A 24214-nucleotide genomic window follows, 5' to 3' on the forward strand; every position below is an offset into this window, starting at 1 on the left:
CTAAGCCCCATATTAGCAGAAAAAATCCCAAGATCCCAAAAGGCCACTTGACTGAATCATGTAGCACAACCACAGATCTTCACCTCCCTCCCTTCTACAACATCCCCCACCATCTATCTATTGCCCAGCCTGTAGCAAAACTACTTGGAGTTTCTCCTCACTCTCTTCTCCTATTCTCAGGGGACTAAACAGATTCTGGTGGAACACCCTACTTACTTTCTCCTTGTATGTCCCTCCCTAAGCCCTCCTTCTGACTGCTAGCCCTAAAAAGTAAGTCTAATACCTAGAAACATGTTTTACCAACAACCAGAATGGCCACACTCTAGCCCAAATACAAGGAAAAAAATTTCCATCAGGTAAAACACAGTTTTCACAACACCATCCTAAGAAACTAAGAGGAAGTAAGAAACCAAGAACTGAAGAGACATATCGTATAAAAGACAAGACCAGATATAAATACCTGAAATTACACTAGTCCAAAACCTAGATGCCAACATGTAAGTGCCATCATTAACAGCCATGACAGTATATGTCCTACTACAATCCCACAGCCCTACTAAAATGTGCCCTTGAGAATTGCAACATAACTGAAACATACAACAAATACCATAAATGGTCATTAGAATATGATAGAAATCTAAAGAGTAGATGAATAAACCTCTTTAAAAAAGCCACAAAATTCAAACAAACAGTGAAAGGAAATGAATAAAACAGTTCAAGAATTGATTGAAGAAAACAGAGAAAAATCTGTAAGAAAAATAGTAGTAATTCAAATAGAAACTCAGAGACAAGTCTTGAAATAGAGTATAAGAGATGCAAGAATCTAGTCACTCACAACAAGATAAAAAAGAAATGGATGTTGTATTTAAAGAAATGTTAAATTTAAAAATCCTGCACAAAAACATTTGGATATATGGGACACTATGAAAGTCTAAAATAATAGGAATAGAGGAACGAGGGAGAAACCTGGGAAATATTTTCAATGAAATTGTAGATGAAATTCTGCCTACCAAGGTACAAAGAAGCATAGAAAACACCAAATAGACTGGATCAGGAAAGAAAGTCAAAACACCATACCCACAGGACAAAGGAAGAATATTAAAAGCTTCAAGGCAAAACATAAAACAAAAAAAAAAAACCCAATATAATATATAAAGTAGACCTTTTGAATTATACTATACTCTATGATGGGATGGGTCTCAAGTTGGACCTCAGCAATCATTGGCCATTCTTTAGTCTCTGCCCATCATTGTCCTGTATTTCTTTAGACAAGAAACATTTTGTCTAAAAGTTTTGTGGGTGGGTGTCCTTATCTCCACTGAGAGTTCTGCCTGTCATTGAGGTGACCTTTTCTGTTTTCATGTCCCTAGGTGTTAGACATCTTAGTTAAGGTTTTCTCATTGACTTTGGGAGCCTCCCCATCCCAGGTCTCTGGGGCTTCCTAGAGATTCCTAGTCCCCTACCCCTGAAGTTGTAGTATTCCATCCATTCTCCTTGCCTCTGACCCTTCTGTTTCTACCCACACCCGATCCTGACACCATTCCCTCTGCATCCTCTCCTACCCAGTTCCTTCCTCCTTCTGCCTCCTATGACTATTTTATTCTCCCATTCTACTGAGAGGCGCCTTGCTTGGGCTTTCCTTCTGTTTAACTTCTTTGCATGCAGGGACCATGAGGAAGGACAGCATGGTTTGCAAATTTAAATAAATCAATTAATTAAAAAAAGAGAATTATACCTGGCTTCTCAGAAAAGACTCTAAAAGCCAGAAAGACCTAGGCAGATGTTCTGTAAACTCCAAGAGACCACAGATACCAGTCAAGACTACTAGACTCAGCCAAACTTTCATTCACAATATTAGAAGAATATAAGATATTTCATGATAAAACCAAAACTAAGTGACAGCTTTCTAAAACTTCAACCCAGCGGAAGGCACTAGAAGGAAAACTTCAACTTGAAGAGGTTAACCACATTCAAGAAAACACAAAGATTAATTAATCCCAGACTACAAAATGAAAAGATGGGAAACACACACACACACACACACACACACACACACACACACACACACACACCACTAAAACAAAGTAACAGGAATCAATACATTTTGCTCATTAATAACTCTCAACACTAGTCGTCTTGATTCCCTGGTTAAAGCATGTAGACTAAAAGAATAGATGCAGAACTGTGTCCATCTTTCTCCTGCATCCAGGAAACACACATTAAGACCAAGGATCAGCTCAGGGTAAAGGTATAGAAAAAAGATATTCCAAGCCAATATGCCTAAGAAACAAGCTGATGTGACCATGTTAATAAATAACAAAGGAGGCTTTAAAACTAATCAGAAGAGATAGGGAAAGACACTACATACATATTCATCAATGGAAAAACAAAACAAGAAGATACTACAATACTTAACCATTATGAACTGAACACAAGAGCATCCGGTTCTTAAAAAATAAAAATAAAAAACTACTACAGGCAAAAGCACATTGATTCTCACATGGTGATAGTTGATGACTTCAAAGCTCCATTTTCACTAATATACAGGTCATCAAGACAAAATTAAAGAGAGAAGGTGGGAGCTAACTGGGATATTTACAGAACAGTTCTCCAAACACAAAATACTATAACTTCTCATAACCTCATGGAATTGTATCCAAAATTGACCACATACTCGGACACAAGGCAAGTCTCAACAGATATAAGAAAAGTGAAATAACACCCTAGATCCTACCTGATTAACATGGATCAAAGCTGGATATCAAAACCAGAAAACTCCTACAGATGATACTTTTCAGCAAAGTAGCAGAATATAAAATTAACTCACAGAAATCAGTAACTTTTCCATATACATACAGATGAACTAAGAGAAATTGGGAATACAACACTTTTCACAATAGCCTCAATAATAGAAAATATCTCATGGTAACTCTAACCAAGCAAATGAAAGACTTGTATGACAAAAACATTAAACACAGAAGAAGGCATTACCAGATAAATGATTCCCCGTGCTCATGAATTAGTGTAGCAGAGGATGGCATTGTCCAGCATCAATAGGAGGAAAAGTCCTTGGTTCTGTGACAATTCATTTTTCCATTTTGTAGGGAAATGCCAGGGCGTTGAGATTGGAGTGGGTGGGAATGGGAGCATTCTCATAGAAGTAGGGGGAGAGAGGAATATGGGATAGGAGGGAAACGGGATAACATTTGAAATGTAAATACATAAAATATAGAAAAATTAAATTAAAAATGTGCAATGGCTATAAAAAAATATAGTAAAAATGGTCTTCCCCACAAAAACAATTTACAGATTCAGTACAACCCCCATCAAAATTCCAACACAGTTCTTCCCAGATCTTGAAAGCTCAATTTTCAGCTTCATATAGAAACCTAAAAAAATCCAGAATACTTAAAACAATCCTGTATAATAAAAGAACTGAAGCATAATCCCTGACTACAAGTTGTACTGCATACTAAGAGTGATAAAAACATCATGATACTCACATAAAAACAGACAGGTTGATCTATGGAATCAAATTGAAGACCCAGAAAAATCTGCACCTGATTTTTTTTTTAAAGAGCCCACTGAAACAGAAACAGTGTCTTCAAAAATGGTGCTGGACAGACTGGTTGACTAAGTGTAGAAGAATCCAAATAGATCTATATTTATTATATTACAAAAAACTCATATACGAATGGATCAAAAACCTCAACATAAACCCAGATAAAATAACGTGACAGAACTGAGGAGTAGCCTTGAACACATCGGCACAGGAGACAACTTCCTGAACAAGACACTGATAGTGAAGGTGCTAATATCAACAATTGGGACTTAGAAAATGGAAAAGTTTCTGGACTGCAATGGACACTGTCACTTAGACAAAGCAGCAGACTAAAGAATGGGAATTTTTTTACCTACTACACGTCTGATAGAGAGCTAATACCCAAAATATATAAATTCTCAAGAAACTATCTACCAAGAAAACAAATTACCCAATTAAAAATGGAATATAAATTTAAACAAAGAATGCTCAAAAGAGGAAACTCAAATGGCAAAGAATGCTTAAAAGGATGTTGAACATCTTTATGTATCAGGTAAGTACAGATCAAAACTACTTTGAGATTTTGTTGCAATGGTTAAGATCAATAATAAGTGACAGTTCCTTCTGGTGGCACTGAAAACTTATACGGTCACTAGGGAAATCAGTGTAGTAGTTTTTCAGGTGGATGGGAATTGATCTGTCTCAAGATCCAGTTATATCACTCTTGGGCATATACCCAAAGGATACTTTATCCTACCACAGAGATACCCACTCAGCCTTACTCATTGCTGATATATTCATATTTGCTAGAAGTTGGAAACAACATAGGTGTCTTGAGAAGACAAGTGAATAAGAAAATATGATACATGCACCCAGTTGAATATTACTCAGCCATTAAAAGCAATTAAATTAAGAAATTTGCAGCTAAATGGACAAAACTAGAAGAAATTATCCTGAATTAGGTAACCCAGACCCTAAAAGACCAATATGGTACACATGCACTTGTATGTGGATATTGTATTTTTAGTTAATGATAAGCATGCTACAATCGTAGAATCACAAAGTTTAAATGTAGAGTAAGGGACTAAGTCAGACAGATCTCTCTAGTAATGGAAAATAAGACAGATAGTTTGGGGTGGATGATAGGGTACTGGAATGGAAGAATAAAGTAGAGAAGGGGAGAAAATAGGGACATGAGGGAGGGAATATGGGTAGAAACGGCTAAAATGAAAGCACATTTGAGCAGTTATATGGAAACACAACACAGTAGAAGCTCTCTAAAATGTATACACGTATGAAGGTGATCTAAATGAAATGGCATAAGCAGACCTGTGTCTGATGGACCTGGGATCTGAGGACTCAAAAGAATGGGTGGAGCAGAGTCTCCTGCTGTAGACAACCTTACCTTAGTTTCAGTGTACTTTATTCACAAATGAAACAAAGAAAGCAATGATCCAAGGAAGGTCATTTCAGTTCAGAAAAACATGTAAATAAACATCAGTAAGCATGTACTAACTTTTAACAGAGCAGCCCTTTTCTGGAGTTTTCTCAGGATGGACCATTTTAAACACAATTGCTTGGCATTTGCTATAAATTGTATCTTGGAAAACATGAAAGGAAGGCAGAAGGCCATATCCTGATTCAGGGTACACTGACCCAATTGGTTTCTATCACTGTAATCCCACATCTACTAAGAAGAAACCTATCTTATAAATTAAATGAAAGTGTTCGTCACAGGATGCACAGAATCATGTCCAGCTACCATCCAGGGAAGAAAGATGCACTTGAGGTAAAAAAAAAAAGGCCCTCTGCCCCTTTTCCTGGAGACTCTCACACAGTCCCTCAGGACATTGCTCACCATGGGCTCAGATCTTTTTTCCTTTTAATCTTGTTCTGACAATAGCCAAATTATAGGGGAGATAATCCCTCAACTAAATATCTTGTCACCAAATAAAGCTTTCAGTACTGTGAATAAATTATATGCAATTGAACTGCGGAACTGTCCAAGGATGTCCCAAAGGAACTCACAACAATCCAGGCTGCTGCTAAGTCCTGATGGGAAGACCTCATTGCCTAAGACAACACCTATACAACTAACTCATTGAACATAGAGAAGTCAAGTTGTTGCCTACATAGAGCCCTCACAACTACATGCTAGCATCATTGTTTAAGAATGGTGGGGCTTCCACATGAGAAACATAAACCTCAACACAGCTACAAACCCTTTGAGTTGCAATGGTGTCCTGCCTGCAAGATATGCCAATGCAACGGGGGCATGGAGTTTATGATTGTAACCAAGCAGTATCTGATTTTTGTAAGGCTTACTCCATGAGATGAAAGCCATGCTTGAGTAACTTGACACTGCTTCAGTAACCACGAATCTGAGACTTAGTAGCCTAGGAACCTAGGGTAGAACCAAATACTGTTCTACTAAAAGAACGTATTAGTAAAATGACTCGTAATGACATGCTGTTATGTTCCCAGATCAGTGCTCAGCTCTGATTATCTGAGAAGCTCCTTATCTGAGTAGCAAATGGAAACAGATACAGATACTTACAGCCAAACAAGATGCAGAGAGTGAAAGACCATGGAACACTCAGCCCTAAATGGGATGCCTCCATCAAACCCTTTTTTCAGTGCTCAGGGAGTTCTGTGGAGGAGAAGGAAGAGCCAGTGGCATGGAGGATACCAAGGAAGCATGGTCCTCTAACCAGTAGGATCAATGTGCATATGACCTCAGAGAGTGAGACAGCATGCCCACGGTCTTCATACACTGTACCTCATGGGGTCCTAGAGATGAATGAGAAGTGGGCACATGCCCCCATCCCTAATCCAGAACTTATCTCCAACTGAAAACCAGTTGTAAATAAAAAAAATTCATTTTTCCTAGGGGAATCTCACTGGGGAAACAAAGTACTCTTAAGTACTGCTGCACGGCCAGCAGTAGGTGACCAACAGAAAACAAATCCGATGCAGCTTCAGAGGTCCCTTGTTTCAGAATGTCATGGCACGAATTTTTTCTTACTTTTTTCAATAAATGTCATTGAAATATATATTCTACCTATGGGTTCTTTGTGACTTTTAAAGCAGACTGATCCATCCCTTTGTGAGAGCTTTGGAATCTAGGTAGGAGGCTATGGAGCTCTTTGACCCAAGACCACGAAAGGCTATTTTGACAAAGCAGGTCCATCAGCCACAAATCCAGACATAGCTCAGCCCATTATGGACTCAGTTCCAGTTTTGTTTCTTTGTGGTGCTGTCTCCTGCCTCAGATGTCCAGAGATCTGAAGAAAGCCAAATCCATCTTTACCCATTTTAAAGCTCATTATCCATGATCCAACTGCAGATTCTGAGGCGCTCCATAGTATAACTGTAGCCATGTTCACAGTTCTAGTTCGTTCAGTACAGAACCCAGGAGAAGAAGGAATTTATTTGGTAAAAAAAAATTCTATAAAAATTGGAAATCTCATTTGCTATTTCCAAATCATATTCAGGACTACACAGATTATAAAGATTAAGACAACCATGACATTATTGAGGAAACCCACTAAGGCCCCAGTCATCAAAGAAACAGAGACCCATGCACTGTTATACAGCGGTTTTAAAGACAATTTCTTTTTTTAAAAAAACAAACAAACAAAAAGACCACACTTTTTTTTTATTTAAAAACGTTTTAGGTTACATAAAACAAGGAAATATTTACTCCTCCTTCTCGTCTTCTGGCACTGGGTCTGTGGTGGCTCCTATACTGTCTCACTGTTGCTCTCTGAGCGGTGTTACGATCATTGGTTCCCTTCCATCTACATGCTGTCAACCCCCTCCTGCCCACTCCCCTTGTCCTCAGGAGTAGACGTGCCTTCTTCACCATTTTGCTGGCTCTCTGCCTCAAGGTGTGTCTTCTCTATCGTCTCCATTGGGAATGTTTTCATCCTTCTCGGCTTTGTTCGCAACTTGCTGCCTCCTTGTCCTTCTCCTCCTGCCTTTTGAGGGCCTATTCCTCATCCTGTGCTATCTCAGCTGCAATCTTCTTCATGTCTACGTCCACCTTCAGACCACAAAACCTTTTAAGTTCATTGTTAAAAAAAAGTCTGTGCTTTCCAGGAATTTCCTCTTCTTTTCCTGGTGCCTTTCCTCTATCTGAAGAAGCTCTGTTTCTAGTTTCCGCTGATGAACCATTAAAGACTGGGCCTTTCACTTGAGGACCTGTGTTCCAGCTGTTGTGACAACTGACTGCTCATTTGGTACCACACTGAGGATCTCACTGATGAGGTGGTGGTTTCTCTGGAAACAGGCCGGGGCTGTATCCTTCATTGAAACGCCATCATCATCATTTGGATCCTCAGTAGGCTGAATGCTCGTATAAGGTTCTCCTTTCTCCGTGCTTGACTGTCTCTGTTGACTTTCTTCCTCTAATGGTAGCTTCTGCATGACTTTTCGCATTAATATATTCAAGGGACTCAGGAAATTATGATAGAACTTTGTAGATTCATTGTACTCTATCTTTTCTGCTCCGTATTCGTTTAAATATTCGTGTTTCTCTTCATTAGTGAGATCTTGCCATATGCCACCAGTAATCTTGCTAATCTCCCACAACGTTAGGTCAGGGTTGGAAGCCTTTACTTGCTCTCAGACTTTTCTGCCGTACCTCATATAGGGAATCAGTGGCTTTGGAGGCTTTGGAATTGTGATGCCAGAGGACTCAGTGACCCCGGCTATCCCCTCCCAGTTTGTAGTTGTATGCAAGATGACTGTGTGGATTGTATCCCACAAACCCTGGTGAGCTTGGCATTTGTGTTGTAGGAGCTGGGGTGGGAGGTGAGGCATAAGGTGGTCTTTTTGACATTTTGGAATATTAAGTTCTCAGTTCCTTAAGAATAATCTGAGACACCTCGGGCGAGAAGGCACCCCACAGCTCTGGCTTTACTTCCCTTTGTCCTCTTAAAAACAATTTCATTTTATCTATATTTATTAATTTTGTTTTCAATTTTGATATTATGATATAGTTACAATACTTCTCCCATCCCATCCTCCCTCACGCTCACCCATCTACCACTCACCGCTTTCTTTCAACTTCATGGCATCTTAATTGTTATTACATGCGTGTGTGTGTGTGTGTCTGTGTGTGTCTGTGTGTGTGTGTGTGTGTGTGTGTGTGTGTGTGTGTGTGTATTCCTAAATACAACCTACTTAGTCTTCATAGTATTACTCATATGCATGTTTTCAGGGCTGACCATTTGGTATGGAATAACTAATCAGTGTGCTCTTCCCTGGAGAAGACTATTTTTCCAAATCTAAGCATTCCTTAGTTGTCTGTATCAGTATATAAGATTGAGGGCCCCTCATGGGCTTTCCTCCATCAACTTGGGCATGGCTATTGACCTAACAATCTTCTTAAAGGAATGCAGCCAGGTAAAGAGAATCCAAACAGTTAAACAGACATAAGTCCGTTAACAAAATGACTAGGAAGTAGAAGATGTAAACACCTCAAGAAAACTGGAGAAAACAAATATAATAACTGAAATAATTTTTGAATGCAAAACTCAAACAGCAGACTAAGCCATTCAAATAAAGATTCAATGAACTTAAAAGCAATTCATGTGAGATTATCCAGTTAGATAAATTTTAAAATATGAATAAGAAGAGTGTAGAAGATTATAAGCTTAATGTGGCATCATTCAGCACAGTGGAAATTCTGGAGAGAGGAGAGAAGAAAGTGGAGCAGGAAGTATTTTTACTTCAAATAAAAAATGGTTTAAAGCTCCCCAAGTCGAAGGAGAAATGGGCACTCTGGCCCATACACCCAAAAGGCTCTAAATAGATTCTAAATGGGTTCTAAGTTACCTCAAAAGTGGTCCATATTCAGCAACATTCTGTTGAATAATATACAATAATATATTAAATAAATTTAATATATTGAAATTTAAGAAGAAAATTAGAACTTCACAAAAAAAATGACTTTTCTCAAACCAAAGATTGGTATGTTCACCTGAATTATTTAGCATAAACTTTGAAAGCCAGAGGAATACAAAGTGCTCTGCTCAAAGTGTAGAGAAATAGAATATTTCCCGGAAAGATAGTCATTTAGTAGTGAAGAACTGCTACAGAGATCTCAGACAAGCGAAAGCTGGGAGAATTCATCAGCACTTACAGGAAACTCTAAAAGGAGCTCTTAGAAGTAAAAGGTGGGAAAACACTAAACACTAAAAGCACAGAAGAATACATTTCGCTGCCAGAGATAAACAGAATGAGAATACAGAATGCATCTGTAATAGCTGTTCCCAAACCATTTTTAACAGTAGCATACCAACGGCAAGGCGTGTAGAAACGGGTATAAACACAGACACTTGTTAATGCAAAGAACGAAGAAAGAGTATAAATCTGGCATCATTTACCGAAGAGTGTGGGCGATGAAGCTACCATACTCTTCCCAGAAGTCAACCTGGCCATGACACCTCCCGCCCCTTCCTCCCTCTGCTCCAGTCTGACGCTGAGGCTCAGTCCCACTGCACCGGAAGTAAAGCCTAATATTGTTACCCGCCGCTATTTTGGTTCTGCCGTACCACAAGAGACTAAACTGTGTTGATATTTTTGAGTTATATAACAACTATGTTTTATCAAAAAAGGATTAAAGTCTTTGATACCGGAAATTTCAGAGATAATTATGGCATCGGCTTTCCTTTTTGGTGTTCTTCCTTTCGTGGACTACACGCAACTTGATTTTGTTAACCTCAAGTAGGTGTTTGTAACTCAGAATGTTGAAACAACTTTTACAAGCTTTTCAATTATTTTAGTTCTAACGCAAGCTAGACTGTTGCTATAGACACCAGGCAAATATTGTTGGCAAATTAAAATGACAAATTAAAATGACAAAAGGCGGGTCAGAGCCTGTTTGGAGTAGCAGGGCCATAATGAACACACACCTACGCAGAGAAAGGGGACGAAAGAGAAAGGAGAGAGAGGGAGGGAAAAGAGACAGAAAGACAGGTTGGGAGGGAAAACTCCTGCTTTTACCATACTTGTTTCAAACAACTCCTGATTTAATGGGATTCCATGACAGTTGGAAAATCAACCAATGTCACCCCATTAACTAATTGATTTATTTATTCACTTTACATCAGAGCCCCTCACTCTCCTCCACATAGTCTTCTCTCACATAGTTCCCCCCAACCTCTCCCTTTACACTCTGAGAAGGGGTTGGTGCCCCAGGTACCAGCCTACCGTGGCACCTCAAGTCACTGCAGGACTAGTCACATCCTCTCCCACTGAAGCCAGACAAGGTAACCCAGTTAGGGGAACTGGATCCACAGGTAGGCAACAGAGTTCAGCACCCTGCTCCAGGTGTTGGAGGACCTGCATGTAGACCAAGCTTCACATCGGCTACATATGCAGGAGATGGGCTGGGAGGTGGGGTGTAGGCCTAGCCTTTCTTTGTATGCTCTTTGGTTGGTGGTTCAGTCTCTGGGAGCCCCCAAGGGTGCAGGATAGTTGACTCTGTTGGTCTTTTCGTTGAGTCCCTATCCCCTCTGGGTCCCTCAATCCTTCCCCCAGCTCTGTCACAAGACTTTCTGACATCGGTCTAATGTTTGGCTGTGGGTCCCTGAATCTGGGTCAGCTGCTGGGTGGAGCCTCTCAGAAGACAGTTATGCTAGGTTCCTGCCAGTGAATCCAGTCGGACAGATACGAACATAGCCTGAGGCTCCAAGGTAGCTGAAGGAGGAAGGCAGACCTGCAGAGCCCACTGGACTCAAATCAGGACTAAATTGTAAGTGAAAACTCAGAGTTTCACTTCTTCACAGACCCCGTGAGAAGGAAGAAATGGGAGACCTAGGCGGCACCCCACAATTTTTCTCTCTGTTGCTTTAAACTGTACTTACTGTCCAACTAAGAGAACTAACGTGAGATGTTAAAGTGTATTCCCAGGGTCACTTTTGGGTGACACGGCATTAAAATTGCCTCGTGGACTGTGATAATTAGTACTATCATGCTGCCAGTATTTTTCTTAGAGCACCCTGGGCCAAACAGGCTTATGGTGCGTTTTACATGAACCACAGGTCCAAGGGAGCGCCACGCAGATTTGTCAGTCTTAATTCTTACTCTGTTTACAGAACACTTGATTTTTATCCTGTAGCCTGAAGAACCCAAGGCAATGGACTTGACCCATCTTCCGACAGAAGATATTTAGCACAACTGCCCAGTGTTTTAACCTTCAGGATCCAGTTACTGCATCTAATTATTCCTTCCTGCATTCAACTCTTAAGAGCCAGAATTTTGCTTTCCTCTTATCTTAAAACTCCTGAGAGCTCCACAGGATTTCTGTTGTGTTTTTTAGAGAAGAAATTGTTCTGCATGTTACACACAGGAACAGACCACAGGTACAGCTGTTTGGAGCCCATGAGAAATTTAAAGCTCTTCAGCGTTTCCTCACCAACTCCTTGGGTTGCCTTACTCTTTGTTCAAGTATTGAAGAGAATACCTGAAGTGGGCAATCTTAAGAGAAATTGTCTGGAGTATGGGATCTGTGTTGCAATGGCTCGTGATATCCTAAATAATAAAGGAAGACAGGAGCTTAGCTAAGAAAACAAAGGCCAGAGTTACATAAGGCTAGCCCAGGCTAGACCCTTTTTCTCAATTGTTCTAGGACTGAGCTGGCTTTCATTTTTTTCCCCCAATATATCCTCATTTTCATGCCATAGCTACATCCTCAAACTTCAGAGACTAAAACTCACCTGGGATTCTTATTTCCTGTACACTACCCCAATTCCCTATTATAGAGCCCACAGTCAAGCCTAAATAATGTGGAGGCATCCTAACCTATGGCTAAAGGAAAAGACTTAGACTCGAGAGAAAATGTGGTCCCTAAACAAAGCGAAAGGCTAAACAATGCTCATGTCTTTAATATCCTGATAAGGTGAAAGAGTTAGTTCAAGTCTGTAGTCAATAAGTCAAGTAGACATGCCTGAGCATGACTCAGCCTCTTAAAGAATCTATCGCCAGCCCCTCTATTCAAAGGCTGAGAATCCAGTACAAAAGCATATTTCTCATTTCATCTCCACAGCCATTTAGCCAAAGAAGGGAGTATATCTTAACCTAGCTACATATTTTACCTTAAAACTTAACTCACATTTTTTTCTCACAGAAATTGAATATGTGAATTAGGGATAGAAACTCTTACAAACTTCTTACAAATATTCTAGAAATGTATTGAAGCAAATTTCTTTCTCCATTTGAGTGATCTGGCTGTTGCATTGAAACTCATTCCTGAGAGCCTCTGTTTCATTGACTGCTTCTCTCTCTGCTACATAACATGTATAGTGATTAATCAACTAAGAATGATTCTTAAAATCCGGTCCTAAAGTCTTCCATGGTTTTGCTTTTCACTGGCGTGGGTTTCGATTTGTTTCTTCAACAGGATTTCATTTCCTTTGTTTTTCTCTGAAAATTTCAGAATCACCTTGGCAAATTTCGTAAGAAGACAAAAGCCTGCTGGAATCCTCAGTGAGAACTGATTAAATTCGTACAGTTCTCTGTGGAGAGCAGGCATCTAGTCCCACTGGAGTTTCCAATCCACAAAGCTACCTCATGTTTAAAATTCTTGTTTGCATTTCATCTCTCAGAGCTATTTTTTCTTTCAGCATAAAGTTCATGTGGTTCTGGAAAGAGAGCCTCGGGCGTCAGGCACGCACTGTACCAAGGACTGCTGCTGCTTAAGTCTCTGTGGAAGTGCACATCTCCGCTGTCCCTGCTTAGGTAAGCTGCATCTCAACACCAACTCTCCTTCACCGTCTCAGCTGCTGCAGCTTGCTCCACTGTACAGCCACAACGTTTACAAAGAAAAGGAAAGCATTTCAACAACCAAGTTCTGAGTCTGACTTTAGTGAGTAAATACTAATGAGCACAAATGCTGCAACAGTATTTACCATTGCCAGAAGAGCCATGGTTCATAAATAATTGGTAACAATCTTCTGTGGAAAAATGTTACAACTGACTAATATGCACCACCATATGACTGACCATTTTTTAAGACAAGAAAATGTATGACATTTTTAAACTTTTATCTATCTATCTATCTATCTATCTATCTATCTATCTATCTATCTATCTATCTATTTTTACACTCCAGATTTTATTCCCCTACCGGTCTACCCACCAAGGGTTCCACATCCCATACCCCCCTCCCTGCATCCCAAACGTTCTCAAGAATGTCCCCACCCCACCAACCCCACCAGACCTCTAAACCTTCTGTGGCCTCCAGTCTCTTGAGGGTTAGGTGTATCTTCTCTGACTGAACCCAGACCCAGGGGTCCTCTGCTGTATATGTGTTGGAGGCCTCATCTCAGCTGGCGTATGCTGCCTGGTTGGTGATCCAGTGTCTGAGAGATCTCAGGGATCCAGGTTAATTGAAACTGCTGGTCCTCCTATGGGGTTGCCCTCCTTAGCTTCCTCCAACTTTTCCCTAATTCAACCAGAGGGCTCAGCAGCTTCTGTCCACTGGTTGGGTGCACACATCTGCATCTGACTCTTTCAGCTGCTTGTTGGGTCTTTCTGAGGGCAGTTATAATATGTCTCATTTTGTAAGCGCTCCATAGCCTCAGTAATGGTGTCAGGTCTTGGGGGGGTCTCCCTTGATCTGGATCCCACTTTGAGCCTGTGGCTGGACCTTCTTTTCCCCAGGTTCTTCTCCAGGTTCTTTAAAAACATAAGTTACAATAGTCACAGTTGCAACTCCAAGTATAATTACAGTTCATCTAAAACAAAAATGAATGAATTTTCATTCCCAAAGAGCAACATTGTTTTATATATCAGGCAAAGTAAATGTGTCTCTACACAATTTTAACAATTATATTTTTGTTTTTAAATGAAAAAAATCCCAGGGAGTCAGAAAAATTCAATTTCTATGTTAAAAGATGATCAGAACCAGAGCTGAAGAGATGGCTCAAGTGTTAGGCACTGACTGCTCTTGCAGAGAACCCACATGGTACTGGGAATTCAACTACCTAAAACTACAGTTCTCAGGTGTCCAATGCCTCCTTCTGACCTCCAAAGGCACCGCACAGAGCTATGGTTTCCATAAACTCATGCAGGCTCACACAGATATACATAAATTAAAATTTAAATCAAGTTAATATTTTAAAATGTAAAAAGATGAAGAGACCCAGGAATCTAAAAAAAAAAAATCATTAGTTAACTCACCCTTCACCCCCTCCCACATCTTACCTCTGCTTTCAACACTTCCATTTCGTATCTTTGCCAGTTTTTAAATTATTCTAGAAATTAAACCGTTAGCCAAGAAATATATCTTAGATTTATGCAGCTATGTCATGTGCCCGTTTGGGGAACAGAAAAGATGGGTACCTACGTCAGAATAAAGAGAGGCTTTGTGATTGCCAAATCCATGATTTGCCTCCATGAGAAAATGCATGGTCATGTAAAGAAGGGATGTGGCTAAATATAGACAAACTATTAAAAAAAAGGGATTTTCATGTCATTCTTGTTACTTAGAGTTTGATATCAGTCACAACCTGAGGACTGTGTCAAGAACCATCACTGGGTGTCATCAGACTGGTAGAGTTGTTTAATGCTGTAAACATTTATAACTTTGACATTCTTTGCTATTCATTCGAGCTACTGCATTAACTCAAGTATACTGTATATAAGCCTAAACATAATTTATCTTCTAAAACTACTGATGGAACGAATGATCCATTAAAGATCTCAACCACTTGGATCAAAGCCAAGGTCACTGCGGAAAAAGTGAATTGACAACACTAATGCCACTTGTTCAAGTTTAGAATTTGACTATTGTTTTAAAATGGTAAAGAACATAATAATTAGTAAATATCAATTGATTTTATAAAATGAATAAGGTGTCACTATTAAACAACCAAGCGTTTCTGCTTTAGACCCTCTCCAACAGACTGACAAATCTCTGGAATGAAGTAGTCCACCTAGTTAGAAGGCAAATTCAACTCCATTAATCAGATACAGTTTGCTCCAAAGTGGTACAGATCATGGATATTGTTGGGAACACATTTATCAATATCCTTGCGTTGTATTTACCAGCTATTTGAGTGTGGACTTTAAAAAGCCTAACTTTATAAACATTCCTTTGCCTTTTCTATGAGAAGGATCATAATAAAACCTTTATTGCTCTGAGAATAAACTGAGATTGCCCTTAAACACATAGAACTGTTTCTTTGCTGGCGGTGCAGGCAGGATGCATGAGACCAACATATGCTGGGTTATGAATGCTAATCCATTATGAATGCTTAAACACAGACAAAACTTTCAAACCTAAACTGTTGTCTGAAATACTTTTGCATCTCTTAAATCTTGGGAGCGTGTGTTTGCTTTGGTATACGCATGCACAGCATACACACGCAGGTTTCCACAGAGATGGAAAGATGGTGTCAGAGTCCCTGGAACCTTACCTACAGTTAGTTGTGGGCCACTTGAAGCGGGCGCAGGGACTAAACCTGCAAGAGCAGCAATTGCTTTTAACCGCAAAGGCATCTTTTTGAGCTAGTTTTGCGTCTTAAATGTTACATTCTGTTTTGTGTAATAGTCTCCTTTGCCCGTGGCTTAGCCAGTACAAAGCAATGTGAACATTTTTACTGCAACTGTGTTTCTAACAGGTGTCCGGGATTTTATCTCCCACCTAGTTTTAAATTTAGTCACTGCTTTTCTATCCCTGGCAATAAAGACGTATTGTTTTTATTATATAAGACTTGGGAGGTTTGGAAAGGCAACAGCTATTCTCTCTATTAGTAGAAAACTGAAGTAAAAATACATTCCTCTTATTAAATTTCCCTGGAAACAGCTAAATATAAAGGCATTGAATTCCTTCCTACATCCTAGCTTAATTAAATTATGATGAACCCACTTACAAGTTACAAATATGTCACGGAAGACACTTTGAAGTATTGCTTAAATGGTAAGACAGGTATTTTATAATCTCTTTTACTTTGCCTCAAGAAGTATGATTATTAGTTAGCAATTACTAGTTTCAATGATGAAATCTTGTCTTAAAACCAATACTGAATCATAGGCTAACCTACCAATCAACAGAAATAGACTATAAAATTTAAGCATGAATCCTCAAGGAGACAATACAGGAAATGTGTGCTTGTATGCATAAAAGAAAGAGGACATAAAGATAAAAAAATAAATTTAAAAAAATTTAAAAAAAGAAAGAGGACAGGGTGGAGGTTGACTGAAAAATTTTGGTGGTGAAGCTCAATATTATTTCTAAGCAAATACAACGAGACTAACATGAAAATCAATGAGATGCTGTAATTGAGTGCAATGAGCTTGTTGCCAGGGAAACGGAGAGCCCCTCTTCTGGGTTCGTAATAAAAGAATTTTAAAATGGAGTCATAATGAAACTCAAGGACAGTTTTATGAGAGTTTGTGAGAACTACAGAGGCGAGTTGAAAGTCCTAGCCATCAGGGGAAGTGCAGAAAAAGCCTCGCCTTTCGAATTAGCCACGGAGATCAGAGAAACAGGGAGTATGTCCAGTGCTGTGGATGCGTAATTAGAAGCATAAATAGAAATGGCTTATTAAGGAAGCTTATGCAGTCCCAAGAACTGAAGAGTGCTTGTGAGATGAGAAACGAGCCATCAAAGCACCCACACACGTGCACACATGCATCACATACAGCACTTAGAGCCCCTGCTTCCTACTTGTATTCTAAAAGCTTTTAAAACTAATGGCTTTCTTCCTGCATGTTGTGACCCTTAGATAAAGCTCGGGTAAAGAAAGGCTTCTAGTCTACCATTGCACACTGGCTACTTTCTCATGGCAAGCTAGACATTTTTTTTTCAACTGAAAATGGATTTTCTAATATATTTTGTTTACAGATTCCCCTCCGCAGCTCCTCCTAGATCGTCCCCATTATTCCACCCACCCAAATCCACACCTTTATTTCTCTCATTAGAATACGAACACACATCTAAAATAATAATAATAATACATAATAGTAATAATTAAAATACAAACAAACTGAAAGGACTCAGCCATCATCAGAGAAGTTTCTCCCTGCAGCAGAACAAATACAGTTGGACAATGTGCAGAGTGGGTGACCTAGAAACATTCAGTCCTAAATGGGATGTCTCCATCAAATCCCTCTCTTCGGGGGTCAGGGAAAGCTGTGGAAGAAGAGGCAGGAAAAGTCTAAGAGCCAGAAAGGACGGAGATTACCAAGGAACAAGGTCTTTTAGATACAATAAGGCTGACCTACATATGAATTCAGAGACACACAGGGCCAGCACAGGTCTGTGCTACCCGGGAGGCCAGTGCTGAAACAGGAAGTGGACCCACTCATTCATTTCTGACAAAAGAGCTACCTGCAATCAACAACCACTTGCAAAAAAAAATAGTTTTCTCCAGGGAGTCTCATTCAGTATAGAAAGCACATTCAAGAGCAGGCTCCCTCCCTAGCCATTGATGGCCAACACAAAAGGAACTCAATGGTAATTTTGGAGGTTTGGATTTTGTTTTTCTAATGATGCTTTGGTAGGGCGTTGTATTGTTTGTTTGTTTGTTTTAAAGACTTCACATGTCAATCTGGATATTTTTGTTCAGCTCCTGTTCTGACACAGGCTCCCACCAACATGAGTACACAAATAAAAATTATGGCCAAGAAATAAATGACCGAAGAAAGATTTATTAGTACCAAGCAGCAGCAAAGTTACTTCTAAAGCAATGACCTCAAGGAACAAAGAGAGTATTCAACTTCTTGAAGGAATGGGCACATTAGGAACGGGCATATTCCTAAGCATGCTCAGTTCAAGGTCCTTACTCAAGAATCGAAGACGGTAGTCACATCTTTAGGTATGTTTAGTCTAGGACCATGGAGCAGATGGTCTAAATGGAGAAGCTTGGGTGATGCTCGCCTTATGTCATAGAGATTCAACTGGAAATAAAAAAGCCGATTTTATGCAAATGCTTCACTCCTTCTTTAAAAGGGGAACAAGAATACCCTTGGCAGGGAATAGGAAGGCAAAGTTTAAAACAGAGGCAGAAGGAACACCCATTCAGAGCCTGCCCCACATGTGGCCCATACATATACAGCCACCCAATTAGATAAAGATGGATGAAGCAAAGAAGTGCAGGCTTACAGGAACCGGATGTAGATCTCTCCTGAGAGACATAGCCAGAATATGGCAAATACATAGTGAATGCCAGCAGCAAACCACTGAACTGAGAACGGGACCCCCATTGAAGGAATCAGAGAAAAGACTGGAAGAGCTTGAAGGGGTTCGAGACCCCATATGAACAACAATGCCAAGCAACCAGAGCTTCCAGGGACTAAGCCACTACTCAAAGACTATACATGGACTGACCCTGGGCTCCAACCTCATAGGTAGCAATGAATAGCCTAGTAAAAGCAGCAGTGGAAGGGGAAGCCCTTGGTCCTGCTAAGACTAAACCCCCAGTGAATGTGATTGTTGGGGGGACGGCGGTAATGGGGGGAGGATGGGGAGGGGAATACCCATATAGAAGTTGAGGGGGAGGGGTTAGGGGGATGTTGGCATGGAAACCGGGAAAGGGAATAACAACCGAAATGAAAATAAATACTCAAGTTAATAAAGATAAATAAAAAAGCCGATTTTAGGGTGCTCCTTTTGCCTTTGCTTGGCTTTTGTTTGGTTTTTTCTTGCCCTTCTTGTGAGTATGATTGCTTGTTTGCTTTGAGATAGGATCTCACTTTGTAGCCTAAGTTGACCTGGAATTCCCAATACTCCTGCCTCAAACACCATCCTGACTGCCTAGTCAAGGACTTTTGGGAGGTGAATTTAAAGATATAGGTCCCTGCTTTGCTTGGCAACTACTAGTTCCATATTGGAAAAGAATGAATTCTTGCCCCACATGTACTGAACTTTACAGTTGAATCCCAAACAAAATGGAGAAACGTAAAACAAGGAGAAGAAGACAACCCAGGTCAATTTATTAAGTAGGTTGTACAAAAATTCTGAAAGAGACATGGATTTGAAAAGGATGGTGAAATTCAAGCTTAAAAAAGAGTAGATAAATAATAAATAAATGAGAATGGGGGATTCAAATAGAACAATGTCAAAAGGTGGCAATCATAGGTTTTCTGTTTGTCTAATGGGCTGAGTATTGAGTTAATCCTATTTCTGGCAACACTTCTCTTTTTTGAGAGCAAGGGATTCAGTCATCTCACAATCCAAAATTGAGCTTCCTATTTTATTATACTGTTAAGTAGTGGAATCAGACAGCTATTTATAAAGATTTGGTTAGTGGAAAATATAAAATTTCTGGAAATAAAATTAGTACTTTTCCTTGAATCTTATGGGAATAAATGATGTGAAATTGCTTATTTTTTGCAAGTTTCAATGAATTCTTTTTTGATGCTTTCCCCAAAGTTTTAATGAAATGAGTTAAGAAAATATTTTTCTTTTTTATCTTTAGTTCCGTAAATAATTACCAAGCAATGGGGAACATTCTATCTTGAGTTTAATATTGTGTTATATAAATACATAATTGAAGTTCTAAAGAACAAGTTCCCCTGGTGGCCATATTGGAAAGATTTCAGTACGATTGCAAAGGAAACTTTCTTAATATTCAGAGATATCAGAATTGTCATACACCATAAAGTGTGGCCTGTTCTGACCAAGGTTAAGAGCAAATTAAAGGTGTAAGAAGAGTTATTTTCAGTGTTTAAAAAGCTAACATTGAGTGAACTTTTCAACCCACATAAAATATAATCATATTATCCTCCCTCAATAAATCCTCTGATCATAAGGAGACAAATTCTCATAAAATTTGGAAAAGAAACATCATAAACTTTGAGGAATCTTAGAAGCCTCAACTGTCAAGGAGGGAGACGAGATAGAATGGACCAGGACTTTTTTCATTACTTACTGATGTAACGTACTAAGCCAATGCAAATTTAATTTCCTCAAACATAATCTTTGACCTGTATTTATTTCAAAAGTTCCATACAAACAAGAGGAACAAGGAAACGATGAAGTCAACTCAGCAGCTGACTTTAGGAAGCATAAGCACACCCTAAATACTCGTGGAGACTGTAGAGCTATTCTCTGTACTCCATGTCAACCTTACAGTATTTTCCACCTTAGCACAGTGTGGCCCACAAACACTTATAATTAGCTGAAGTCCAGCCTTATAGGCAACACTCCTTTCTACATCAATTTGAAGCAAGGGAGTCTCTAAGTATGTGTGCATTAATGTTCCATTGGTGCCAATCTCACCAATAAATACTTTATACTAAAATCCTCCACCCTTAAAATGGTAGAGAAGGGGTTGGGGATTTGGCTCAGTGGTAGAGAGCTTGCCTAGGAAGCGCAAGGTCCTGGGTTCGGTCCCCAGCCCCGAAAAAAAAAATGGTAGAGAAAAGAGGAAAAACCCCATGATGCTCACCCCTCCTTACAATGATAGAAGCTATGATCCTAGATTTTTCACATCTAAGAAGATAAGAATACATTGCTAATAAGAACTACTTTTTACAGAGCAACGCCAACCTGTATTAGTCATTTCTCTTTGATGATTTTAGAAACATATGCATGGCTGGAAGCAGAATCATAAAAATATCCATGTGTGGTCTTGTATAAGATTAGAAAAACAAATGCTTATAAAAATGCTATCCAAATATCTTGTAGCTAGCCTTGAACCATTCAGCATGTATGCAGTAGCCAGCTGTGGGCCATCCACAAACCAAACACCAGTTATCTTCACTGCAGGACTAGGCACATCCTCTCTCACTGTGGTCAATCAAGGCAGCCCAGTTAGAAGAACAGGAACTACAGGCAGGCAACTAACCAATGCACAATTCCCACTCCAGTGTTTGGGGACCTGCATGAAGACCAAGCTGTACATATGTGCAGGGTGTCTAAGTCCAGCCCATGCCCATTCTCTGGTTGATGGTTCAGTCTCTGGGAGTCCCAAAGGGTCCAAGTTAGTTGACTCTAGGTCATTCTGTGGAATCCCTATTCTCTTTGAATCTTTCAATACTTCCCCCACCTTCCACAAAACTCCCTGAACTCTACCTAATGTTTTCCTGTGGCTGCATCTGTTTTGGTCAGCTGTTGGATGGGGCCTCTGTGAGGACAGTTATGCTAAGCTCCTGTCTGCAAGCATAACAGAGGATCATCAATAATGTCAAGGATTAGTTCTTGTTTATGGTATGGGTCTCAATCTGAGTCAGTCATTGGTTAGCCATTCCCTCCACCTCTGTTCTATCTTTGTCCTGCATATCTTGAGACAGGACACCCTTCGTGGGTGGGTTGCTGTACTTATCCTTCTACTGGGAGTCTTGCCTGGACAGAAAGTGGACACTTGAGTTTCCATATTCCCCACTGCTACGAGTTTCAGCTGGAGTCACCTCCATCGCCTCCCTGGAGTCTCAACCGTCCCAGGTCTCTGTCACTTCCTAGAGATGCCCCCCTCCCAGTCTACCCCCAATTTATGATCTGTCTTCCCTGCTCTCCCTACTCATGATCTCCCCGACACTCCACTTTCCTCCCCACATTCACTCTCCTGTGGGCCTTTGTACTGGAGGCTTTCCACGGAGATCTCTGGCCCAGTCAGGTGCAAAGGTTCAGGAGAAGGGGAGAGAACTCGAGCAGGGGGTGGAATCCTGCTGCAGCTCCTCCACCTCCTTCTCCACTGCTGCTTCAGTTGCTCCAAGATGTCAGGTGGGCTAACCAGGGATGGGGAGGTTCTGGTGATAACTTTGGGAGAGCAGATCTCTTCCCCAGTGGCAGTGTTACAGCTCTTATGACAGAGGCTCTCAATGACAGAGTCGTTCTTGCACACCTCTAATCTTTCTGGATAGGATTCTTATATACAGTTTTGGGGGGGATCAGGGTCTGACAGCAGGTACTTCCTATTAGCTCAGCCTGAGAGCTTGGGAATACCTCATCTACATGTGGGAGTGGTTGGTCAGGTTCTGACAATAGGTACTTCCTATTTGCTTGGTCTTAGAGCTTGGTAATACCTTATCTACATGTGGGAGGGTGTGGTCTTGCTTCTACAAAGAGTGATGGCCACAAGCCTCTCTACAGGGGACTGTGGGAGAGCTTGAGCTATGTAAGAGGGGCCTGGCCTCCTGGAAGTTTAGGGAAATGCCTACTGTCCCTTAAGGTCACTGGAGTTTCAACCTTATCTCTACAGGAAACCAGGATACCTTTCACAGCCTGCCACACCACACTCTCCTATTCAGTTCCCTTCCTCCATCCATATCCAGTGTTTGTTTCTTTTCCTCTTCTGAGAAAGAATCAACCACCCTTCCTTACAAAAGAACATGTATGGCATATACTCACTTAAACGTGCATATTAGTCATAAAGTACAGGATAACCATACTGTAATACACAGACCCAAAGATCCCAATTACACACATCTTTGAACCATATTGCAACTTCTTTCATTGCTATTCCTCAGAACAGGTAGACTGGTGAAAAAGAAAGAGAATAATTTTGCAGATGTCAGAATAAAACAGTAAATAGAAAAAGAGTTTTACGACTATTAACTGAGCACTTTATATTTGCTTGGTTCATGTGGATATTAAGTAGAGAGATTCTTCAACTAAATATGGTTTTGTGTTGAAGGTTATACTTAAATGCCTGCACAGCCCTAAATTACAGAGTATACTCAAGTAACAGAGTATACTTAATGAAATGTGCCACTTATTTGACAGATGAGTATTTCTGATAATTGCTGTCACCAAATTCCCTATGAAAACTTTTTTTTTAACAAATCCCCAAAGAGTATTTTAGGATCAAAGACTCTAACTGGATATATTAAAGCTAATAAAAGAGAAAGTAGGATATAGCCTTCAATTCATTGGTACAGGAGACAATTTCTGCAACAGAAAACCAATGCCTAAGGCTCTAAAACCAACAATTGATAAATGGGACCTGATGAAACCGAAAAGCTCCTGTAAGGCAAAAGACACTGTCAATAAGATAAAACAGTCACCTACAGATTTGGAAAAGATCTTCACTAACCCTGACAGAGGGATAATATACAAAAATATGTAAAGAACTCAAGAAGTACGACTCCAACAAACCAAATTATTCCGTTTTAAAAAATGGGGCATAGAGCTAAACAGTAATTTTTCAACAGAGGAATCTCAAATGGGCAAATAGCATTTAAAGCAATGTTCAACAACCTTAGTCATCAGGGAAATGCAAATCAAAATGACCCTGACTAATCAGATTAGCCAAGATAAAAAACTCAAGGGGCAGCACATGCTAAGGAGGATGTGGAGAAAGGGGAACAAAGGGGAACACTCTATCACTGCTGGTGGGATTGCAAACTTGTACAGCCACTCTAGAAATCAATCTGGTGGTTTCTCAGAAAAGTGGGAGTAGTTCTACCTCAAGATGCAGCTATGCTGATCCTGGGCATATACCCCAAAGATGTTCCACCATACCACAAGAACACATCTTCCACTATGTTTATAGTAGCCTAATTTGTAATCGCCAGAAACTAGAAACAAGCCAGATGTTCCTCAACTGAAGAATGAATACAGAAAATGTACATAATGGGATACTATTCAGCAACTAAAAACAAGTACATCACAAAGGTTGCAGACAAATTGACAGAACTAGAAAATATCACTCTAAGTGAGGTGACCCAGGCCCAAAAGGACATGCACAGAACATACTCACTCATAAGTGGATATTA

General features: G+C 40.0%; 1 pseudogene; it reads right to left on the reverse strand.

Moving 5' to 3' along the window:
• Positions 1–7240: 7240 nt before the first annotated feature.
• Positions 7241–8384, reverse strand: LOC116905688 (annotated as a pseudogene).
• Between the last annotated feature and the right edge of the window lie 15830 nt (positions 8385–24214).

This window comes from Rattus rattus, chromosome 7 (assembly GCF_011064425.1).
Source record: "Rattus rattus isolate New Zealand chromosome 7, Rrattus_CSIRO_v1, whole genome shotgun sequence".
NCBI lineage: Eukaryota > Metazoa > Chordata > Mammalia > Rodentia > Muridae > Rattus > Rattus rattus.